General features: G+C 41.8%; 1 protein-coding gene across 1 annotated transcript in view; it reads left to right on the top strand.

Annotated features, from left to right (window-relative positions):
- Positions 1–23489, top strand: part of LOC111142404 (dymeclin) — a 336078-nt gene continuing 312589 nt past the window's right edge. The window contains exon 1 of the mRNA XM_022495468.1: positions 1–170. The gene's annotated coding sequence lies outside the window, so the exon portion shown is untranslated. The remainder of the gene's footprint in view (positions 171–23489) is intronic.

The raw sequence follows: 23489 nt of genomic DNA, 5'->3' as shown, positions 1-23489 counted from the left end.
AGTCGAGCCGGAGCTGAAGCCGGAGCCGCAGAGACGTGGAATCATGAAGGCCTGAGCCGGCGTGCGCCACCCTGGCTGCGGCGGCGGCGGCGGCTTCTTCCGATCCCCCCTTGCCACCAAACTCGTGTGTCGGTGGAGCTGGAAGCGGATCTGCCCTGCGGCTGAGACAGGTGGGCTGTGGCGCCGCCCCCAGCGGAGCGGCCCTAGAAGCCTGGCGGGGCCCCCAGCCCCTTGTCCGAGCGGGTTCGCGGACGCATCCCGTCGTCGGGACAGCTCCGCTGGCACGGGGGAGAGGGTCCTTTCCTGACAGTGGGGGACTGGGCCACCGTAGAGGGGTTGTGCCTGGGCCCCGAGAGCCGCCCGCATCTTCCCCCCACCCCCTTTCAGGGCACAGTGGCACTTAAAGGATGAGGGAGTGTGTTAGTCAAGAATGAGAGGGACCTCTGTCCGAGTCTAGTGTTAAGAGTTGGGGGGATACTGAAGAGCAGGTAGATAGGGGCTTCGGGAGATGGGGCGATGTGGATCTGACACATGGGCGTGTAATGGGCAGGGTGAGCAATAGTGTTGCTCTTTCTTTCCTTTTCTTTCTTGAGGTATATACATTGTTCTGGAGAAGTAGTTCACATACCATAAAACTCACCCTTTAAAAGTACAATTAAAAGTATAACTCCGTGGTTTTTAGCATATTCTCAGGGTTGTGCAACTAATTCCACAACATTTTTATCGCGCAAAAAGAAACTCGTATTCATTAACAGTCTCTCTTTATTTCCCCCATTCCCACTTCCTGACACCTTGCAGTTGTGTTTTAACCGAAAGGGTGGGAAGTTAGCCCAGGTGTTTGAGAGCTGGTGGCAGTAGTGGGTGATAAAGCTGATAGCAGAAAGTACTGAACTGGGGTAGAGGAATGTTGGGGTGATTGTGATAGGGCCGGCAATGGGGTACACAAAATGAACGGACTAGGAGTGTAGATGGAGTGGGACCCCTGAAGGGGAGACGGGAGGTTGGAGGGAGAGGCGTGTAGGGAGAAGCTGTTGTGAAAACATGGGGGATGGACTCCGTGGAGGGGAGTGTTATCTTAAAGAGGAACCCAGGCCTTTGGTCTGATGGTGGAGGGCGCCAGAAGGAAACTGGAGGTGGAGGGAAGAGATCTATAGGAGTAGGGGAATGGTTGCTGCTGAGCATGAAATTTGTGAATATAGATTTCTAGAATGATTATTCTTTTTTGTAATTTTTATCTTAGATTATCTCTTGGCATCTCAGAGTGGCCAGGTATAAATATTGCCATTCTGTAGATGAAGAACAGGCTCTTAGAGGTTAAGTGATTTGGTGAAACTCTTAAGGTTAATAGGGTAAAATGAGTTGGGGATTTAAGAATAATTGATTTTAAAAAATAATCGATTGAACTATAAATTGCAGGTGGCTTGAGTGGCAGAGAGTTGAGGGGGGCAATGTCACAAGAAGGAGATTCAACTGTTAAATATATTGAGTCTGTATTATTATGAGAGAGTCCAAGGACTTTGTTTATGTAACTTTTAAATACAGAAAAGCTTAAACATTGAAATAATTTAATATCGCTCATGTACCCATTACCCAGCTTCAGTGATTAGTAATTCAGGCTCATTTACTTTCATCTCCCTTATCCATTCCTATCCCCACTCCCGGCTATTTTAAAGCAGGTCATAGGCATACCATTTCATTTGTAAATATTTGAGTGTATATCTGTAGAAGGTTGAGTCACTCTCTTCTTAATATGTCCACATTACCATTATCACATCTAGAAAAATTAATAGTAAGCTCTTAATATCAATATTTAGAAGGACTTATTTTTTATTTATTTTAAAAAATATTTTATTTATTTATTTGACAGAGATCACAAGTTGGCAGAGAGGGAAGCGGGGGCGGGGGGGCGGGGAGCAGGCTCCCTGCCGAGCAGAGAGTGGGAGGAGCAGAGAGTGGGAGGCGGCTCGATCCCAGGACCCTGAGATCATGACCCGATTGAAGGCAGAGGCTCAACCCACTAGCCACCCACACGTCCCTAGAAGGACTTATTTTTTAAAATGTACATCCATTTGGTAGAAGGGAATTACATAGTGCAAACACTTTGATGTTGACTCTCTAAAAAACATGGTATAATTGTTTCCTGATTTTTTTCCTGTTATTCTCTTATTTTTTTGGTTGATATGGTTCATCCTTCTACAGAAAGTTCAAAGAATTGTCACTTTGGCTGGCATTTTAACTGATGGAGTTTTCATGAGAGCCGGAGCAGCAGGAGAGCAGGAGAAAAATAGAAGTAAATTTTAAAGTGCAAATTTTAAAAAGTGAAATACACATGTACTAATAACGTATGTCTCATTGCTCTGAATATTTGGGCAATTTGATTACACTTTTTTAGATACTTTCACATATTGTTAGAAGTTTACTATGTATTAGTTTTCTTTCTTTTTTTTTTTAATAAAGATTTTATTTATTTTAGAGAGGGCATGAGGTAGGGGGAGGAAGGACAAAGGGGGAGTGAAAGGGACAAATGGACTTGGCTCTGAGCACAGAGCCCTAAGTAGGGCTTGATTCCAGGACCCTGAAGTTATGACACTTGACTGACTGAGCCACCCAGGCCCCATGCATATATTAGTTTTCTATGCTTATTGTAATAGGTTACCACAAATTTAGTGTCTTAAAACAACACACATTATTTTTAAGTTCTGTATTTTGAAGTTCAAAATGGGTCTTACTCAGCTAAAATCAGTGTGTCTGCAACGCTGTGTTCTTTTCTGGAGGTTTCTAGGGGAGAATCTGTATTCTTGTTTCTTCCAGCTTCTAGAGGCCACCGGTATTCCTTGCCTCGCCTCCCTCGTGCTCCCTCTTCCAAGCCAGCAATATTGCATCTCTCCGTCCATTCTGTAGTAGGTCTCTGATCACAACTGGGAAAGGTTAAGGACCCGTGTGATTAGATCAGGCCCACCTGGATAATTTAGGAGAATTTCCCCCATCCTAAGGTTCTTAACTTAATTATAGCTGCAAAATCCCCTCTGCCAGGTAAGCTAACAATCACGGGTTCCAGAGATGAGGATATGGACATCTTCGGGGCTGTTGTTCTGCCTACCATAGCGTGTTTCGGGACATTTTGCTGACACTTGATTCCTTGAGTTGGCTTCCTTTATTGCTACAAATTCAGTGTGTTGTCTTTCACTTTAGGTAATGGGAATGGTTAGGGATAGAGAGCACCACTCTGTTTTCCTTTTCAGTGACTTTGACCAACATGAGAAGTACCTGTGTGCTTGCAGTGTAGGTTTTGGTAAAATGAGACCTTTAAAAGTGATTAAGCATTAAAGCAATGTGTAAAGTCTTTCTGTATTTAGTTTTGGTCTCCTTGTATTTATGTTTTTTAAGTACTGTATACTTGTAATCAGAGTGTATGTAATGCTCAGCAGCTTCTTGAAGTCATAGGACAGTCTGGGGCAGTGATCGCTCCTGTGCTCCCATTGAGAAGTCTCTGTCCTGGGGGTGATCGAGGTACTCCCAAATCAACAGGAAGACTTTTTTGTTTTTGGAGAGAGGGAGTTGCCGGGAGGGGCAGTGGGACAGGGAGAGAGAGAGAGAGAGAATACCTCAAGAAGGCTCCACACTCAGTGCAGAGTTTGACATGTGGCTCAGTCTCACGACTCTTGAGATATGACCTGAGCCAAAATCAAGAGTTGGATGCTTAACTGACTGAATCACCCAAGCACCCCCAGAAAGACTGTTAAAGTGAGAAAATGTTCAGGAAGAATGAACTCCAGAAAGAATTGGAGTTGAGGCTCCTTCTCAACTTTTCTTTCTGTGACTTGGTTGAAAAGGGCTGTGAGCCTGAACAGGTAAGGGGCCTGATGGCTGTTGCTGCTCTTTCTTTCCCAGGATTGAGAGAAGACTGAGTCTAGGAGGTACAGAGGACTTTAGGAAGTCCTCTAGTCTCGTATCCTACTTCCTGAGGGGTTTGTGCATTCCACCTTCGCTCTCAAGGCCTTGACTGTGTCCGGGTGTGAAGGTCCTGGCTGTGATGGTGGTGTGTTTCAGTGTACCACTTCTCAGTTAAGTGTAAGGTGAACTGTTTGCTGTCTGCTCCTGCCTCTCAACTCGTTTCCCCTTAGAAGGTTCTTCGTGGAGCTAGTGCTCTGAACTTCTACTTAAAAACTGCATGTAAACAGTGTAAGTTATCCATCTGTTACTTATTACTATTACTAGTCAAAATAACCTAAGCTAGTAGGGTTGAGAACAGCTTTACAAATAGGTCTTATTAACAGAAAATTTTTTTTATTCATTCCTTTCAGGAAGTTTGGTTGGTACTTTTTGATCTTATCTAATTTTTATCATTATCTTTAAATATGCAGACACCAGGCCGGGGTTGTGGGGTTGGGGTGGGGCTGGGTGTGTGGACAAAATGGGTAAAGGTGCTCAAAAGGTATAAACATGTAATTTTAAGTCATGGTTTGGGGGAGTAATGTGCAGCATGGCGACTGTAGTTAATAATTACTATATATTTGAAAGTTGCTAACAGTAGATCTTTTAAGTTTTCATCATCAGAAAAAATTGTAATTATGTATGGTGATGGATATTAATTAGACTTAATTGTGATCATTTTGCAATATACACCTAGGGAACATTATGTTGTACACCAGAAACTAATATAGTGCTACATGTCACTTATATCTCAACTTACAGACAATGCTGGGCGCCTGGGTGGCTCGGTTGGTTAGGCATCCGGCTTTTGGTTTCATCTCAGGTCATGATTTCAGGGTCGTGAGATTGAGCCCCATGTTGGGCTCCAGGCTCAGTGTGGAGTCTGCTTGGTATTCTTTCCCTCTGCCTTTGCCCCTCCCCCAGCGGGCACACACCACACTTGCTCTAAAATAAATAAGAAAATAAAAATGCAGATACTAAAAGTGGCTGTTAATTCAATAAAGACACTGGAAGAATTAAACAGTGTACATTTTGTATGTCATATGGCTGATAATTTCTTTTTTAGATTGGTTCAGTCACTGAATCTTAACAATTCATTCAGAATATCTCTTGTAACCCTTCGCCTTAGAATACCTTTTTTTTTTTTAAAGAGATTTATTCATTTATTTTAGAGAGTGAGAGAACGAGCATGCAGGGGAGCAGAGGGAGGGACAGAGGGGGAGAGGGAATCTTAAGCCAGCTCCCTACTTAGTGCGGAGCCTGACTCGGACTTGATTTCACGACCCCGAAATCATGACCTATGCTGAAACCAAGAGTCAGACGCTTAACTGACTAAGCCACCCAGGCACCCCACCCTAGAACACTTTTAAAGCCTCCTGCTTCAGTTAAGATTAGGTTTGGCCGGGGGTAACAGACACTTGATTGAATAATAGCTTAAACATGTTTGTTTCTCATGTAAAAGTCCAGATCGACAATCCAGGGCTGGTGTGGTGGCTCAGTGTCACAGGGGACTGGGTTTCTTACTCTGTCGTCCTTAGGGTGTGGTCCTTGATTTCTGGGTCTGGATGGTGATCAGCATGGCATGCCGTTAGGTAAATGGTCTGGTACCCTCAAGAACATTCTGCACTGGACTTAAATATTTTGAAATCATCAGCGTAGAGTGGAAGAGTTCTCTGATCTACAAGCCTCAGGGTTGGGTGTGATCTTACAGTTCCAGTGGGCAAAGTAGAAGCCCATTAGGAAGTCTTCTTGTTGTAAGGCATTAAGCATCAGCTTGCTCTCTGGCCTTTTTTGCTTCCACTCTGATTCCCTCCCTATTCCAGAAGTTGTGGAACTTCTTTCAGTTCCTTGAATGGGCCCTTGCCTGTTTTTGTCTTCACTTGAGGCCTTTATACCTAGTTTCTCTTTGCTTGGACAATTTTCTGAACCCCACACCCAAGTAGGCCAATCCTTCTTATCCTTCAGGTCTTAGCTTTTGTGGTCTGACCTCTGGGAAGCTTTCACTGAGTCTTGAGTAGTTGCTGTATTATAATTTCATGTTAATTTAGCTGTATCTCCTACTCAACTGTAAATAAATTCCATTCTTCATATTTGCAATCTTGGCACTTAGCATCGTGCTGGCTACACAGTGGGCACTCAGGCGATAATGACAGACCCCCTGTGCTTACATAAGCTTGAAGGGATAGAGCTTGGGTAATGCTAGTTTGTGTTTTCAACCCTGCACTGCTCTTTGGTATTTGCACATTGAGTTGTTTATGTGAATCAGTGATCGTGATAGTGAATAGTAAAGCACGTTTTCTCTAATTTGTTTAAGAGTTAATTTTCTACTTAAAGTAATGCTTATGTTTTAGAAAAGATAAATAATATCAGAAGGCATTATTATAAAAAATGAGCCATACCCTGTCTTCCCTGTCCTTTGAAGTCTGGTTCCCAGAGTCAACCACCCTTGACCATGTTTATACGTCATCCGGCTCAGTGGCTGTTTTTCGATTTATCCATTGTGGATGACACCTGTTAACTCCTTGTTATGGTAGATGAGGTGCTCTTCCTCTTCCTCCCCTCCCTTCCAGCCCTTCTAGTAGAGAGACATGAGAATTCTTGGCTAATTTAGTGCTCAGTGTTTACCTTGCTAGGAGTACATAAATATTGCTCACTGCTGAGCCCAGTAATTTAACTCGGTTCCCTGTGCCCCACCCCCATTTGCGTATTTTTTCATGAACATAGTACTAATTTTTACCAAATACTGTGAAAGGCCTGTGGGGACCGGGGCCCAGGAAACTGATGCAGGATGTTGCTGTGGCTGCTGCTGTTGCCATGAGCGTGGAGTTGTTTGGTCCCTGTTCCAGAGGCTTCCTGGCTTTCTAGTGTGCACGTGAGGTGGGCACTCGCACCCGGCTGGGCAGTGTCTTGACTTAACACTCCTCTGTTTTTGGAGTTGCTTTTTGGAGTTCCTGTTACTAACATTTTCCATGTTTGTCTCTTGTTCTTTATTATGGAAGTTTCCATCTTCTCTCTGTCCAGTTTTTTAAAGGGCTTTTCAGGTATCCTTTCTTGTCCTTCAGCTGTTTCCTTTTCTGTGACATCTTGTTCTTGGTTCATGGAAGCAATGTGGCCTAGTGGTTTCTGCACCCAGCCTGCCTAGGTGTGAACCCTGGTATGCCACTTTCTAACTGTAGTCTGGAGCAGTCACTTAATCTTTCTTTGCCTCCGTTTATTTGTTTAGCCCAAGAGTTGGCAGAGATTTGTGTAAAGGGCCAGATTGTAAATATTTTGGGCTTCGTAGGCCAAAAGGCAAAGTGAAGGCTATTATACAGGTACTTATGTAATGGGAGAGGAAAATTTTTCACAAGTTCTTTACTGATGAAATTCAAAATACAATACGAATAATGGTTGAGGATAATTTATTTTGTAATAAGTTTTGCTACTGAGAAGAATGAAATCTCTTTTTGGAGGGGGGGGAATAACATTTTGTCTAACAGGGTATACTAAATTTAAAGATTTTATTTATTTATTTGACAGACAGAGATCACAAGTAGGCAGAGAGGCAGGCAGAGAGAGAGGGGGAAGCAGGCTCCCTGCTGAGCAGAAAACCCAGTGTGGGCTTCATCCCAGGACCCTGAGATCATGACCTGAGCCGAAGGCAGAGGCTTAACCCACTGAGCCACCCAGGCGCCCCAGGGTATACCAACTTTAAACCTCAGTAGTCAATATTGATCACAAATGATCATATTTAATGTTGGTTTGTAATGAGATTTTTTTGTATTTTGCTTTTGACAGTATCTTTTTACATGGTACCTCCAAATGCTGATGTCAGTCCATGAAGATAGGGTTTTAGCGGAGCATATTATTGCTTGGAAAGTATCTATAGAATTCTGCTAGATTCCTTTCTTGATAATTACCTTTTAGCAAATCATCGCATTGATCACTAATCCCTTCCAGTTGAGGGTTAGGTAGAAGCTTCTTGTTGCACAGTTAAATGGTTTTTGAAATGTGGAACTTGTATTGAGGTCTGAAAAATGCTGGAACTGTAGTTTGATTTTGGAAAATGCATTTATTACATATTTGTGTGGCATTGGAGATCTTGCATCTCATTTTAATTTTTTATAGCATGTCGAATGTGTAAGGCAGCCCAGCATCACTTGCGACTCAGTGTCAGTTGTCCTGTGAAATGACTACCTCAGTGCAGGTTTTACATGGAAGTATTACTGGCCTTTTAATTTTAGATTGAATTCATTGAGAAATATGAGCAAATCTGCAGCAAAAATGAATTTTCAAAGCCATTTAGTGTTTAGTAACAGTAACTGAGCGAGGTTCTTCAGAAAAATTTTGTTCTCATCTCTGAGCTTGAAAAATTTCCGTAAAAACTGTACCGTGGCTAAACCAGGACAGATCAGGATATTCAGCTTCTGTTTCTGATGGAATTTTCTTAGAACTGATGGTGGTAAAGTTCATGAAAGTAATGAAGTTAACTGTTGTAACTGGTTCAGTAACGTGGTAGATTCAGGTATTTTTTGCCATCTACCTGGTCATTGGTTATACAGTGAATAACGAACGAGTAGGTTTTAGACACCTTGCATTTCCACAAGGTTTGTTAATTTAGCCATCTACGTTTCTTCTGCTTCACATGCATTTTTTTTTTTTTAAAGATTTTATTTATTTATTTGACAGAGAGAAATCACAAGTAGGCAGAGAGGCAGGCAGGGGGAGTGGGGAAGCAGGCTCCCCGCCAAGCCGAGAGCCTGATGCAGAACTCAATCCCAGGACCCTGAGATCATGACCTGAGCTGAAGGCAGAGGCTTAACCCACTGAGCCACCCAGGCGCCCAGCTTCACATGCATTTTTACCGCCATCAGTTATTACGCGTCTTAGCAGATTCCACTTCAGGTTGTACTGAATTAGTATTTTTCTCCATTCTGGGGGGAAATATTCAGAGCTGTAATTGTTGCATACAGACTGCTCTCTGAACAGCTATTTTCACTGAATGACAGGTCTGAAAGATGTTTCCTTTTTCTGGACACATTTCTTTGCTGTAATCAAACACTGTTTAGTTTAACTTATGATTGGTCTGTGACTTTTCTTGTTTGGTTAACACGTGAGCCGTTTGGAACTTCCCTTACTTTGGTTGCAGCCTCAGTCTTATCCTTTGTTGATGGGAAGACACTCTGCTGTGACGAAATGTCACGTTTTAGGTTTGCTAGCTCCCCTGGTCGTGCTCCCTGGTAGGCCTGTAAGTCTGTTGTGATGAGTGCTTAGCTGGTCATGTCTTCCTGTATGGTATTCTGGTACAAGTACGATGCTGTTACATAACAGACACGATGCTTTGACATTTCATCATATTTAAAAAAAATGATCTATGCTTTGCTAAAAGCGTGACATCAAAGTCTACTTCTTTTCTTGTTTCCACATGACAGATATCACTGGTAATAAGCGTTGCAACATGCAAGACACTTGAAATGCTGACTTCTGTCTGCATCATTGAGATTTGTAGTGTGGTGAACAGCAGCATAAAGGCATGAGAACATCACATCTGGTCTCTGTAGTAACTACTCAGCCCTGCTTTTGTATCACAAAAGCAGCTACAGGCAATATGTGAATAATTGAACATAGCTGTGTTCCAGTAAAACTTTAATTATGGACACTGGCTTTTTAATTTCATGTGATTTCCACATGTCACAGCATACTTTTTCCCCCTCCAGTTGTTTAAAAATGTAAAAATCATTCTTTGGACGGCAGGCTGGATTTGGCCCCTTGGGTTGTGATTTGCTGACCCATGATCTACACAATGAGAAGATGACAATACTACCTCAGGTATAGATGAGTTAACATGTGTAAAGGATTGAATAGTGCCTGGGGAATAGTAGGTGCTAAATAAATGTTTGCATTTATTATTTTTACTGCTTTACTTCTCTGAGGCTGTCTTATTTTTAAATTTTTTTCTGAGAAGCCTCTTTGGAGTATCTGAGAATTCCTTTCTTTGGTATATTTTGGTTTCTATGATTAGTGTTGTAGGCTTTCCTCACAAGTCCAGTGATTTTTGCTTGTTCACTTAAGATTGAAGCGGTTTGTGCGAGTGATTTTCTTGAGGGCTGGACATTGCCAGGGTGGCGGGGCAGCTTTTGAAATGAGGGGGATCCCAAATATTGTGAACTTTTCTCTGGGTGCCCCTTCAGCTTCTCTCGAGAAGACGCCTCCAGTCCCCTGTCTTGGAGGCGGGGAAGCCCGCCATGTGCCTGCAGCAAACACACCTGAACCGCAGTCTCCTGTTTTCATCCTCCTCCTCATCACCCTCCCATCCTGGGCTCTGGAGGCCAGAGTGTCTCCAGTCGCATTTATCCAGAGAGCGCACACGAGGTCTCCGTTGGGGGGGGAGAAGGGGTTGGCGGGGCCCACTTTATTTAGCTCTGCACCTTGCTCCTGTCTGCATGGTGCTTTTCTCCAGCTCTTTGGCTTTCCTGTGGCTCCATGGGGTGGGCTGGCTTGCCTCTTGTTCAGGTCCCCTTTAGCAGGCACACTGGGGCTTCCTCAGCTCTGCCAGTTCAGTTCCTACCCGTCACTTTTCCGTCTTCCACACCTCCTCTGATCTTTGAGAGCTTAATCTTTTTATTCTCATGACTCCCTTTTTTTTTTTTAAAGATTTTATTTATTTGTCAGAGAGAGAGAGGAGTGAGAGTGAGCACAAGCAGACAGAGTGGCAGGCAGAGGCAGAAGGAGAAGTAGGCTCCCTGCCAAGCAAGGAGCCCGATGTGGGACTTGATCCCAGGATGCTGAGATCATGACCTGAGCCGAAGGCAGCCGCTTAACCAACTGAGCCACCCAGGCGTCCCTCATGACTCCCATTTTGATGGAGTGGAGTACCCCAGGGTACTTAATATAGCATGTGGAACATAGTAACCTTTTAGAGAATGTTCCATTACTTGGTGGACTAATGGCACCTGTGCATTTAACATGTCCTTTGGCTAGTGACCATTGCCCACTGTTTCTCTAGTCTCCTATTTCAACTGTGGGCTTTCACCTTAAAGTCTCGAGTACAAATGAGGGGCATGTGTATTTTTTTTTTTTTCCTTTCTCAGGAAGCAGGCAATTCTGGAATATAGGTTATGATTAATGGATTCTCAGCCTGAGTTGGGACAAAATACAGTAGAGTATCATTTGCATATTTTGAGGGTGTTAGGACAGAACTTGGTTATGGAATTTGGTTATGGATTTTTCAGTTCCATTAATGTTTACTTTCCATTTAAGGTACATTGAATCCTGAGTTAGCAAGTCAGTACACATAAAAGAGGAGATTTAATTTTACGTGTCTATCAAATATTTCCTAAATTAAATATAAAATATTGAGCATATCATTTCCTGTCAGGGTATTGCTTTTGTCCATGATGGTAAAATTGACTTGGGGAAATAACATGAAAAGTTAAGTAGCAGTATGGGAGTCAGACAGCAAACCAGGTGTTACTGGAAGGATTGCTGAAGTGAGTGGTGGAGATAGAGTGCTTAGGATTTCAGAGGAAGGAGAGAGCTGAGCTCCTTCTGTGCTTAGTGAGTAGGGTGGAAGGTGCCGTGGATCAGATGTGGTACGAATGGCAGGAGCAGAGATGTGGATGCGCGGGCTGGGCGTTTGAGAAGACTGCTTGCTTTTACCTTGCTATGATACTTACTTGCAAACTGAGGTTACAGGCTACTTGTATCCAAATCAGTATGAATGTGTTTTAGAAAATGCTGATGCATGGGCCCTACTTTAGCATTCTGAATTTTTGGTACCCAGGCATTTGCTTCCCCCCCGCCCAAGATTTACTTATTTAAGAGAGAGAGAGAGAGAGAGTGTGCATGCGTGAGCATGCTAGAGCATGAGAGTGTGGGGTGGGGAGGGGGAGAGGGAGAGAGAATCTCAAGCCGACTCCCTGCTGGGCTCAGAGCCTGACTTGGGGCTTGATCCAGTGACACTGAGATCATGATCTGAACTGAAATCAAGAGTCAGAGGCTCAACTGATGGAGCCACCCAGGTGCCCCCAGGCATTTGCATTCTTAAAAATAATTTTTTATTTTTTATTATTCTTTTAGAAATTTTATTTATTTATTTATTTGACAGAGAGAGAGAGACACACACACACACACAGTGAGAGAGGGAACACAAGCGGGGCAGTGGGAGAGAGAGAAGCAAGCTTCCCGCCGATCAGGGAGCTCAATGTGGGGCTCGATCCCAGGACCCTGGGATCATGCCCTGAGCCGAAGGCAGACGCTTAACTGACTGAGCCACCCAGGCATCCCCAGGCATTTGCATTTTTAACCATATGCTCCTCAGGTGTTCTTGTGTATGTTTAAGTTTGGGAAGTACTGGTTTGGAACGTCATTGGAAATAAATTGGAAAGTGAGCTTTCGGACTGGAGGGTCTTGAATGTCAATACTGCCCTCTGTTTTTCAGGCAATGAGGAATCATTGCATGTTTTTGAGCTGGTGAGTGAAGTGATGGAAGTGGTGATTTTGCTAAAAATAAAGATGTATGATATTGGACCTTTATTTGTCTGGCCTCCTCTGCCAGGCCCCTTCCTGAGTGCTTTGCATGCTGCCTCATCCTGCTTCAGCCTCCGAAAATCTCACGAGTTTTAAGTATTTTTTTCCTCCATTACACAGTGGTGTTTTTAAGTCATGAAACAGAGATTCATCCCGACTCTACACAGACTTATTAGGGTCTGTCTCACACTAAGAACCTTTGGTCTTAATTGTAGCATTGGACGGAATTTCCTTTTAAGGATTAGTGCGGGTGTGGAGGGTGCAGAGTGAATCCAGAAGAGGCGGAGACAGAGAAATCAGATACTGTTGCCCTAGGTCGCATGGGATTACAGGAGCCTGGCCTAGCGAGGGGCGGGAATACAGAGGAAGAGGTAGATTTAAAAGATGATATGTAGAATTATGGTTGCTGTCGAAGAACTCACAGGATTTTTTTAATTTTAATTTTTTACTGAAGTATAGTTAACATACAATGCATGAGTGTCAGGAGTACAGCAGACTAATTTGACCATTATATACGTAATGAAATGCTTGCTGTGCTAAGTGTAGTCATTATCTGTTGCCATACAAAGTTCCTAAAATACTGATTGTATTGCTCTACTTTTCACTGCCCTACAGGACTTGATGTCATTGGAGAGTCACTCTAGTAAAGGGCAAGGCCAGGGACCGGATTGGAATGGGGGAATTAACCATATAGGCACATCAGGGAATTAGATTGCCTGGGTAGAAATCCTGGCTTTGTCACTTGTCTCTGGGATGTTGGGCAATGTATTTAACCCGTCTGTGCCTTTGTTTCCTCATCAATAAAATGAGAAAATTGTGTTCACCTTTAAGAGTTGTTAACGAGAACTAAATAAATCAACAGTTGTAAAGAACTGAGACTGGTTCCTGGCATATAGAACATGGAAGTAAATTGGCTAAGAAGGAGCCCCATTGCGCTTATCGTCTCCTCTGCCTCAGATGTGCCTGTGTCTTTCCAGAGCTTCTTGTGTATAGTGAACTCTGGGGTAATGCTTACCCTGTGTTACAAGCATTTATTGGCCTGTTTGGCTTTGAATTTGTTAATGGCAGGGACCTGCTTATATTCATATTTGCATTTTCAGTACCCACCATAACACCCAGCATTTACAGCAAGCGTGTGATAGGTGTCTAGGGAACAAGTGTCGGCTTGCGTGAGATCACTCGAGGCAAGAGTGCTGATAACATTGATAGAAATTGTGATTTCTGAAAGGTTGCTGCTTTGGGGGGGGCAAATGTTAAATTCTATTTTTAAATTTATGATAACAGTAGAACATCAGATTAAAATAGCTTGTAAGTAAAGATCTATGCTTGGGTTTTGACTGAGAAGTCAAGACGAGGTGTTAGTCCTGGCACAGCTCTCACGTAGAGGTGGAAGCACCAGCTAGAAGCACGTTCAGATCCTTCCTGAGGAAGAGCAGGTACAGAGAACAATGCATTAATTTAACTTTTTTCTCTCTTTTTTTTTTTACTTTTAATTATAATGTTTATAGTTAAAAAAAAAATCAGGCAATACTAAAGAACATAAAGTGAAAAGTCCCTTCCTTCCAGATTTCCAGTCCCATTCTTCAGAGGTAACTAGTCTTGGACCATTGGTTATTTCCCCTTTCAGAAGTGGCTTGGTCGCATGTAGGAATGAACATGTTTATTTAAATGAATGGGGTCTTACTGTATGAGGTCTTTCTTGTTTGTTTTTACTGGAGTTATTTAGGATATCTTTACACACCAACACATAAGTCCTGCCTCAATTCTTTTTTTTTTTTTTTTTTTTAAAATTTTTTTTTTTTTTTTTGACAGAGAGAGATCACAGTAGACAGAGGCAGGCAGAGAGAGAGAGAGAGGGAAGCAGGCTCCCTGCTGAGCAGAGAGCCCGATGCGGGACTCGATCCCAGGACCCCGGGATCATGACCTGAGCCGAAGGCAGTGGCCCAACCCACTGAGCCACCCAGGCGCCCTGCCTCAATTCTTTTCCATGGCTACTCAGTGGTCCCTTCTGTGCTTAACCTGTAGTGTAATCGTGACCGTCATCTAGGTTATTTTATGTCTTTGCTGTTCCAAACAATGAGATGATTAACATCTGTATAGCTAGAACTTGTTAACTGGCATGAGTTTACCTCTGAGGTAAATTTCTAAAAATGAAATCCTTGACACAAAGAGTATATGCAATTAAAATTTTGATATTGTCAAATATCTACACACTCATGGGTGCCTGTTTCTTTATTGCCCTCACGCTATCACGGTTGTTTTCTTTTAACCTTTGCTAATATGATGAGTAAAAATGATACCTTATTTTTAAAAATATTTATTTATTTGACAGACAGAGATCACTAGTAGGCAGAGAGGCAGGCAGAGAGAGGGGAAGCAGGCTCCCTGCAGAGCAGAGAGCCCGATGCAGGGCTCGATCTCAGGACCCTGAGATCATGACCCGAGCCAAAGGCAGAGGCTCAACCCACTGAGCCACCCAGGTGCCCCAATACCTTATTTTAATTAGCATATTTTATTCCTAATTTATACTGAAGATGTTTTCATTTGACCTTGGCCATTTCAACAAGTTACTTTTTGGTTTTGTTCGTTTTTTTAGCAGTGTGCTAGGAGTTACTTAGGGACAGGGAAGAAGCATTAATGACGCTTGATTTATGTCTCAGAGGAGTAATCTACGTCACGAGACAGGCCATATATACTACAGAAAGTTTCAAGGTAGTTCTTACATAGTGGGAACTTGAGGGGGATGGTGGGAAGTTGAGAGGAGAAAGTGGTTTTGGGAAGGAGGATTGTATGAGTTTTTTTTAATGTGTCAAGATCAAGTTCTTGACTACACTGCATGAAAGATAGGTCCTTTGAAAGGTTTATTACTGAAAGTGTCAGCGATGGCACACTTCTCCTTTCTAGTCTAGACTTACGTAAGGAGCCTTGTTATCCCCCAAATTACTGATTTTTATATAGATATTTAAATTTATATATATGTATATAAAATGATATATTTATATCTTCTCCTTGAGTTAAAAACAATCTTAAGTATTTTAGGGATGTAGACAGAACTGGCATTCTGGTGGGAGGTTGGGACTGGGAGAGATTTGAAAGTCCTATCATGAAAGCCCCTAGTGAACCCAGGAGACAGGCTCATTTACAAATTGAGAGAAAGAAGAGCTGAAGGCCAGGGGAGTCCGATGCATGGCCCAAGGGAAAAGCAACAGGGCTCTTAGGGGGTGAGGTGATTGGATGGTGGGTTTTTTCAAGTTCCATTTTATTCTGGGTTTCATTGATAAGGGTCTTGGGAGTTCCAAGTAAATTGTGTTCAGGTGGAGTGTGTGGGCGAGCTAGTGTGTGTGTGTGTGTGTCTCTATTTGTGTTTGGAATCTTTGGCATGAATTGTTGCGGAGAGTACCTTCTTGTTGATAGTACCTTCTTGTTGCTGCCTAGGGGAGTGAGGGCTGGGGCAAGGGTGATGGGGCAGGTTGTCCTTGTCATAGCTGTCAGTTGCCCCTGGGCTCTTTTTTTCTAGCCTTCTGCTTCTGGGCTGGAGTTGCGCTTTATACTCTTGCTGCCCTTGATGAAGGCTCTTGTGCTTGCCTTGGAATGCCATTTCCCTTCTCCGTTCGTCTCCGGCTGTTTTCCAGTTTATAGGGATTCCTCACAACCACTGGTCTCCTGTGAATTTCTGAGCATGGCTGTGGAATTACTGACAATAAAGCAAAATGTTTTGCATGATTTCTAGGGTTTGGCGAAGAAAAGCAGCAGGGGACACATAGCACCTTGTACTCAGTTGGCTGTCATGGTTTTGCTCCTTAATACTCGGTTTAGTCTTTCCTGATAAGCTTATAGGCTTTATTCATATTGTTGTTTTTAGAAAGGTTTCATAGTGGTCCTGGACTGAACTTATTTTAAAACTTTGTGGTCTATTCTAGCTGCTTTGAAAATCAAATTTATTTCCTATAAATTAATAGAAAATAGACAACAGGTAAGAACAGGCAATGGCCTCTTTCATAGTGAACAAAACGCAGGCTAAAACTGTGCTGGAAACTATTATGTCTCATCAGTTGGCGGGGACCAGAAAGTTTGATTGAAGGGTGGTGGCTGTGCTGTGAAGAAACAGGCCTGCTGCAAGGAGTGCGGGCTGGCCGCTTGGAAAGAAGGCGGCTAGGTGGTGTGGGGGAGGAAGCATAACCCCCTCCGCCCTTCTGAGTTCTTAGCGGAGACCCTTGTAATAGAAGGCTGATTAACAGGAGAAAACAAAAGTTTATTAACGTGTGTTTCATGTACACATGGGCGATACCCAGGGAGTGGCATAGAATTCAGACTTAAGTACCATTGTAACGGGGACGGGGGAGGGGAGATGTAGGCCTCTTAGGGGTGAGTAAATGGTTTTTAGGAAAGAGGAATAAGCCCTTAGAGGAACAGATTGGCGGGGGGGTGGCGCCTGGGTGGCTCAGTTGGTTGAGCGACTCAGGTAGGTCATGATCCTGGAGTCCTGGGATCGAGTCCTGTATTGGGCTCCCAGCTCCATGGGGAGTCTGTTTCTCCTTCTGACCTTCTCCCCTCTCATGCTCTCTCTCACGTTCTCTCTCAAATAAATAAATAAAATCTTGGGGCGCCTGGGTGGCTCAGTGGGTTAAAGCCTCTGTCTTTGGCTCAGGTCAGATCTCAGGGTCCTGGGATCAGGTCCCGCATCCGGCTCTCTACTCAGCGGGGAGCCTGCTACCCCTTATCTCTCTGCCTGCCTCTCTGCCTACTTGTGATCTCTCTCTCTCTCTCTGTCAAAAAAATAAATAATCTTTAAAAAAATAAATAAATAAATAAATAAATAAATAAAATCTTAAAAAAAAAAAAACAGATGGGAAGTGCGATAGTTTGTAACTATGTGTCTGGGTGTGGTGTCCATGTCTAGTCTTTCTTCCTGCGATGAGTCACCTGGTTGGTAAAACTCTCAAGGAGGGGATTTACGAAAATGAAGTTCCTTTTGGAGGAGCTGTCTTTAGGCAGCTAAAGAGAATTCAGGGAAAACCTCACCCTGCATATGGTGTTTTTCAAATGCTTATAGCTCAGAATAATCAAAATGCCAAAGTGGTATATTTTGAGGTGGCATAATCTACCCACGTAATCTTTGACTAGCAGTTCTCTTTCTCTGAATTTATCCTGTGTGTAATGTCATACACCTGTGAAGTATCTCACATGCCAGATACCTTTTGGAGAATGATTCATGATTGCAAAAGACCATAAACAACTTAAATGCACATTACTATAGGATTTATTAAATTAAAAACGGGAATGTTATAGCATCGTAAAAATAAGAAAGTACTTTATATACAGATATGTAGTGATTTCTAATATTTAGTAATTAGAAAAAGGAAAGAGGTATGAACAGTGTGTTGTGGTCTGTGTAAACAGGGGGAAATATGTGTTTGTATATACCGCAGGATATCTGAGGGATGATACCCAAGAAACTGGTAACATTTTTTCTAAGTTGAGAAACTAGGTTGGTTAGGAGATGAGATGGGAAACTCGTTATTATATATCCTGTGAACTCTGTGTTTTTCACCATGTGCATTACTTATTCAAAAATTAAATGCAAATAAAAAATAAAGTCTGACTTTATTTTATTAAATTTATCTTATTAAATTTTCATTAGTAGACCATGATAATAATATTTCTCATTTTTGCCTTGCTTATCTAGGAGACGTGGGATGGAATTTTGTTCATTCATATATCTAATTAAATTCACAAAGTAAATTGTTTTTAACTGATTGCTTTTAAGGAACTACATACACTATATAGAAGACTATAAACAAATTGTGGAGGTCTTTTTTGTTGTTTTTGTAAAACATATTTCATTGAGGCGTTTTCAGGAGTGTCAGGGATTATTTGACAAAAGAACTGGAAAGTTTGGAGCAAAAGGAAATAGCGATGCCTTTATGTAGGTGGCTGAGCATAAAAATCTGTGTATTCTCCGAGTTCTGAAGTTAATGGGGAATCCCTAAAGGACCAGACACAGGATTTCTCTTGCTTTTATTGAAAAAGTTTGGTTTTGAATAAGACTTGAAGAAACTTATTTGGGGAAAGTAAAAGAGCATCCCAAGACATTAAATAAAGTAAAAGTGAGATCCTAATATCTCATCATATGATATTATAGGTGGTGAAGTAACTTCATATGTAACAATAAACTGAGTAGTTGTGACAGAAAGTACCGTTAGTATGATTTGTTGGCCCCTTTCTTGCACCTATAGAACAGACTTTAGGGTTGGACTTTTTTAGCTGATTTAAAAAACTTTTTACTTTGCAATGATTATAGACACATAAGTTGCAAAAATAATACAGAGAAATCCCATGTACCTTTCACCAGTTCTCCCCCAGTGTTAATACATGGGTTGTATATTATCTACATCAGGAAGTGAATATTGATACAACACAATAGACTGCAGAACATACTTGAATTTTCCCAGTTTTTACATGTATTCTTTTCCCCTTGTGTGAGTATAGCTCTGTGAAATTTTATCAATGTGTATAATTCAAGCAACCACCACCCCCACAGTCAAGACACAGAATTTTCCTATTCCCACAAATGAACTTCTTCAGGCTCCCCTTTATGATCACCTTTTGCCCCCCGGCCCTCCGTGCCCTGCCTGGAAGCACCCATCTGTGTTTCAATACGAGTTTTGTCATCTTGAGTGTTATATATATGGAGTCATAGTGTGTAGCCTTTTTTGTTTGCCAAAACTTTTTTTTAAAAAGATTTTTATTTATTTGACAGAGAGACACAGCGAGAGAGGAAACACAGGCAGGGGGAGTGGGAGAGAAAGAAGCAGACTCCCTGCTGAGCGGGGAGCCTGATGTGGGGCTCCATCCCAGGACCCTGGGATCATGACCTGAGCCAAAGGCAGACATTTAACTGACTGAGCCACCCAGGTGCCCCAACCAAAACTCATTTTTAGTAAGTTTCAAACATACAGAAAAGTAGAGAGAATGGTATAATAAACACTACTTCTTCCATCCATTTTTAAACTATTTGCAATTGTCTAATAGTTTGCTTTGGTTTGCTTTTTCTCTGTTTGCCAGGTTTGCTCTGTCTCTATTTTGTTCTGAACCATTTTTTTTTTTTAAGATTTTATTTATTTATTTGACAGACAGAGATCACAAGTAGACAGAGAGGCAGGCAGAGAGAGAGAGAGAGAGAGGAGGAAGCAGGCTCCCTGCGGAGCAGAGAGCCAGATGCGGGACTCGATCCCAGAACCCTGAGATCATGACCTGAGCCGAAGGCAGAGGCTTAACCCACTGAGCCACCCAGGCGCCCGTTCTGAACCATTTAAAAGGAAGTTGCAGATATGATGATACTTCACCCCTAAATATTTAAGCACACTTCTCCCAAGGATTAGGTCATTTTCCTACTCAATTATGTTATCATTATCTCACTTATGTCCATGTAATATCTTCTGTTCAGTCCATATCAGGTTCGGTCTCAAGATTGTCTTTTATAATTTTTTTTTTTCCTTCTTCCAAACCTGGGTTCATTGAAGATTCAATACACATTTGGTTGTTACAATATCCCTTTAGTCTCCTTCGGTTTAGAAAAGCCCCCCACCCCATGCACACAATTTTAGTTACCGTGGTACTGACTTTTTGGCGAACCCAGGGTGATGGTTCTTTACAATGTCCTGTATTCTGCGTTCACCAGACTATTTCCTCGTGCGGTCATCTAAATTGTTCATTCTCTAGCTTCTTGGTTTTGAACACTCAAAGCATTTTATGGTATCTCTTCTTTTAAAGTAGGTAGGATGGGCGCCCGTGTGGCTCAGTGGGTTAAGCCTCTGCCTTCAGCTCAGGTCATGGTCTCAGAGTCCTGGGATGGAGCCCCGCATCCAGCTCTCTGCTCAGCAGGGAGCCTGCTTCCTCCCTCCCTCTGCCTGCCTCTCTGCCTACTTGTGATCTCTCTTTCTTTGTGTCAAATAAAGAAATAAAATCTTTTAAAAAATAACCTATATGGCTTGTTTTTAAAGATTTTATTTATTTATCTGACAGATGGACATCACAAGTAGGCAGAGAGGCAGGCAGAGGGAGGGAGGAAGGACCTTGGGATCATGACTTGAGCCGAAGGCAGAGGCTTTAACCCACTGAGCCACCCAGACGCCCCTATATGGCTTGTTTAAAAAAAAAAAAAGATAAAGTAGGTAGGATGTGTTTTATGGCCCAGCATGTGGTCTGTTTTGGTGACTATTCAAGGTGAGCAGGAGGAGAATGTGTATTCCGCTGTCATTGGACGAAGTTGTCCGTAGATGTCAGATCCAGTTTTGATTGATAATGGTGTTGAGATCAGCTAGGTCCTTACCATTTCTGAGAGGGGTACTCAGGTCTTCCTCTGCAATATAGGGCATTCCTCTCTCTCTTGTATTTCGGTTACTTTTTGCCTCATGCGTTTTGATGCTGCGATGTTAGGCGGTGCACATTAAGGAGCAGGTCTTCTTGGAACCGTTGACTCCTATCAGCATGCAATGCCGTTTTTTTACCCCTGGTAAGTTTCCTTCCTCTGCGGTTGGTTGTGTCTAATATTAATATAACTTCTGCTTTCTTTTGATTAGTGTTAGCATGTTATATCTTTCTCCATCTCTTTTAATCTGTGCGTGTCTTTTATATTTAAAGTGGGCTTCTCGTGGACAGCATATAGTTGAGTCTTTTTTCTTTTTTTTTGATCCACTTTGACAATCTCTTTTAATTGGTGAATTTAGACCCTGGATGTTCAAGTGATACACAATAAAGTTGTATTAATGTCTACCAACATTTGTTACTGTTTTCTGTTCATTGCCCTTATTTTTGTTCCTATTTTTGTCTTCTACTCTTTCGGCCTTTTGTGGTTCTAATGCAGCACATAAATGAATCCTTTTTCTCTCCTTTCTTAGCATGTCACTTACACTTTTTAAAACTTTTTGGAAGTTGACCTTGTGTTTCCATACGCATTTACAACTAATCCAAGTCCACTTTCAAATAACACTCTATCACTTCACGGGTAGTCGAAGTACCTTATAACTACAAAGCACATATTCCTGATTCCTCCCTTTTGTCCCTTTTATCATCCTTGTTGTTTATTCACATATATAAACTATAATCATCAAACACAGGGTTGCTGTTATTTTGAGTATGTGACCTTTTGGGATGGGCTTTTCTCACAATGCCCTCGAGTTCTACTCAAGTTATTGGGCATATCAGATAGTTCCTTCTTTTTATTTCATCGTATGGATGTACTTCTGTTTGCTTATTCATTCATGTGTTGAAAGAACATTTGGGTATAGTTTTTTGTGTGAACCTAAGTTTTCATTTCTCTGGGATCATATTCCAGGAATACAGCTGCTGGTATCAATAGTATGTATAGGTTTAATTTTTTAAAAAAAATTTTAAAAGATTTTATTTAGTTATTAGAGATGGTGAGTGAGAGAGAGGGCACAAGCAGGGGAGAGAGGGAGAAGCAGGCTGCTTGCGGGCTTGATTCCAGGACCCTGGGATCATGACCTGAGCTGAAGGCAGACAACCAGCTGAGCCACCCAGGCACCCCTGTGTTTATAAGAAACCGTTGAACCATTTTCCAGAGAGGCTCTTCCATTTTCCATTCCCACTAGCAACATATGAGCTACTTTCAGTACATTCTTGACAGCATTTGGTACTGTCAGTTTTTTTTTTTTTTTTTTAATAGATGTGTAGCAGTACGTCATCATGGTCTTAATTTGTGGTTCCCTGAATGGCTAATAATGATGGAATACCTTTTCATGTGTCTCTCATTTGCATGCTTTCTTTGGTGATGTGTTAAAATCTTTTGCATATTTTCTAATTGGATTGTTTTCTTATTGTTGACTTTAGAGTTCCTTATATGTTCTGGATACAAGTCCTTTGTTGGGTCTGTGACTTATGAATAGTTTCTCTAAGCCTGTGGCTTTTCTTTTCATCCTCTTAGTGAGGTCTTTCACCAACCAAAAGTTTTCAGTTTTGGTAAAGCTTACTTACCAACTTTTTCTTTTATGGGTACTGCTCTTGTGTAATGCCTAAGCACTTCCTGACCCCAGGTCACAAAGATTTTCTCCTGTGTTGTCTTCTGAACAGGGTTTTAGGGGCGCCTGGGTGGCTCAGTCAGTTAAGCATATGCCTTTGGCTCAGGTCATGGTCTCAGGGTCTTGGGATCGAGCCCCACATTGGGCTCCCTGCCCGGCAGAGATCCTACTTCTCCCTCTCCCGTCCCCTTGCTTGTGTTCCCTCTCTCTCAAATAAATAAATAACATCTTAAAAAAATAGAAAGGGTTTTAGAGTCTTATGTTATATGCTTAGATTTATGATTTTTTTGAGTTAGCTTTTAAGATACAGGGTTTTTATGTTTGTTTTGTTTTTTTGACCTGTGGATGTCCAGTTGTTCTAGCACCATTTGTTCCAACAACAGCCCTTCCTCCATTGAATGGCTTTTGCATTGTTGACAAAAATCAGCTGATTATACTGTAGTGGGTCTGTTTCTGGATTTTCTCTTTTGTTTTACTGATCTCTGTGTTTATCACTACCATAGGTTTTAATTTAATTCCTCTTTTCTGGCCAAGCTATGACTGTTGCTTATCAGTAAACACATAAATGGTGGAAATTTGAAATTTTGATTTTGGACGGTACCTCGAATACTAATGTCGAACTATATCAAATAGATTTTTTAAGTTTGCTGGTTTGCCTCAGTAAAGAATAATTTACATTTTTGTCACTGTGAATTTAGTTATGATGGTAACTTTGTGTTTTCCATATATGTTAAAAATTTTAATTTGAGTAGGTGAAGGAGCTTAAAAACATTTAATTTTTAAAATTGAAGTAATATATAGATTTAGTTTAAAAAAATCAGATAATGTGATTGACATAAAATGAAAAGACTGCATGACCACCTGTCCCTCTCCAGAATCCTTTTCCCCAGAATGGGCCACACTTAGGTCTCTTAGCTGTTGTTTCTCATTATTTGCCTCCTTATTTATAGTTATAATTATGTTATAATATAAGTATAGTATAAGCATGTAATAATACACTTTTTTTTT

This window comes from Enhydra lutris, unplaced genomic scaffold (assembly GCF_002288905.1).
Source record: "Enhydra lutris kenyoni isolate GAN:26980312 unplaced genomic scaffold, ASM228890v2 scaffoldscaffold8, whole genome shotgun sequence".
Taxonomy (NCBI): Eukaryota; Metazoa; Chordata; class Mammalia; order Carnivora; family Mustelidae; genus Enhydra; species Enhydra lutris.
The sequence above is the reverse complement of the archived record's forward strand: the minus strand, read 5'-3'. Positions and strand labels throughout refer to the sequence as shown.